Source organism: Sander lucioperca, chromosome 7 (assembly GCF_008315115.2).
Source record: "Sander lucioperca isolate FBNREF2018 chromosome 7, SLUC_FBN_1.2, whole genome shotgun sequence".
Classification (NCBI taxonomy): domain Eukaryota; kingdom Metazoa; phylum Chordata; class Actinopteri; order Perciformes; family Percidae; genus Sander; species Sander lucioperca.
Window position 1 is genome coordinate 40541686 of NC_050179.1, and position 1771 is coordinate 40543456.

The 1771-nt window shown below is 39.2% G+C and overlaps 1 long non-coding RNA gene across 1 annotated transcript; it reads right to left on the minus strand.

Moving 5' to 3' along the window:
• Positions 1 to 443: 443 nt before the first annotated feature.
• On the minus strand, positions 444 to 1404 carry LOC118495464. The gene is made up of 3 exons (XR_004897901.1): positions 1113 to 1404; positions 522 to 569; positions 444 to 454 (listed from the first exon to the last, which is right to left on the minus strand). It is a non-coding gene; the product is annotated as an uncharacterized LOC118495464 (long non-coding RNA).
• Between the last annotated feature and the right edge of the window lie 367 nt (positions 1405 to 1771).

Below are 1771 nucleotides of genomic sequence, written 5' to 3' on the forward strand. Positions count from 1 at the left end.
TGTGTTGATTGTGTTATGCAATCAATAATATTGATAGGACACGCACAATGACTTTTGGTGCAAAACACTGAATGTAAACTTAACTGTGTTTGTTTACAAGAAAACTCCACATGGTACCTTTTATTATAGGTGCTGCTCACCACAAATAACTCAAAAAGAAATGTTAAATGTTGTAATTGAATAAAAATTGACATTGACATGTGCACACTCTATTGACTGTCTTCTGAGATTTTAATAAAGTCATTAATAATCTGACCAGTGGAGATGATAGGTGTCAGACCGTGGCTCAGAAGAAATTAACATTATTCTGTACATTTGACATAGCAGCTGGCAAAGCATTCACAAACCGTTTAACAACGTAATCAGAATGTCGAGAGAATATTTGACTGTAGTGTCCTGAAACACTGTCCTGTCTCAGCAAGTGACACTCACCCCTGCAAGTGGGCTTCACTGTCTCACACACACACACACACACACACACACACACACACACACACACACACACACACACACACACACACCTTGGATTCACTGTCACTGATCCGCTGGGGCCGGGTTGGCATCATCATCTAAAGGACACGCACGCACGCACGCACACACACACAACAAACAAACACACACACACACACACACACACACACACACACACACACACATAAAGAATTGCATTAGTGTGTAACAACTCTGCTAACTTAATGTGCTCCATTCCTAGTAACCTACTAAATTAATCCCTCACAGAAGTGACTTAGTAGCCTAACGTTACATGTAACTGGAAATATAGAGTAATAACGTTGCTCTCCCCCTTTTTCTATGTGATTTGAGACACACACACACTTGTGCATAATATGAGGTTAACATTAATCTTGCATACGACATTCATAGACAATAGTTAAATAGGCCTACATGGGAAAGTGATATCAGTGATAGCAAACAGTACAGTTAAGGACATTTTTTTATTACAATTTGGGATTAAATACATTGACAGGTGTTCCTATACTAGGTTTAAAGAGCATTTTTTAACAAGCGCACACACACACACACACACACACACACACACACACACACACACACACACACACACACACACACACACACACACACAAAGTGCTTACATTTGGACGTATCGGGGAGCAGAAGGCATCTGAGTAGGTAACACTGTGATACCGTCAACAGCAGCTCTTGCTAGCGCATTTTAGCACATGAAGGACAAGCAGCTGCATTTTTTGGAGGAAACGATAACAATGCGACTCTTTTCAACGACGACACAAACTGCACCGCTTCCCGAAACAGTCTCTTCTAACACAGTCACTTCTTACAGATACATATTCCTGTAAATACAGTTTCTTAGACCACAGAAAGAGCTGAACAATGCAGAATATCGCCAGCTAGACTAAACACACGGGTTTCCGGTTTGTGTTTTCAAAATAAAAGATTCTGTCTAATAAAAGCAAACCGCAAACTAAAACATTGGAGTGATAATCATACAGTCTATGGTGATAATGAGAAGTACACGGTGAGAATGTATATGGTACAATACAACAACCCCAAAAACCTGACTGTGTTAAAGCTTCGTGTACGGGTTCTAGTTGTTCTTTTTTATAAGTTGAAAAATAGTTTTAAAACATTGTTTTGCTAAAGTGTATTTTGGTGAATGTGAAGAAAGGACGCTGCACACAGGAACCAATGGTAAATGTAACTTTATGTCATTTTCACTTTGCCATTTTATTTTGAAGCCAAAACCTCGATGTTGTGATTGAATGCAAGTACATTC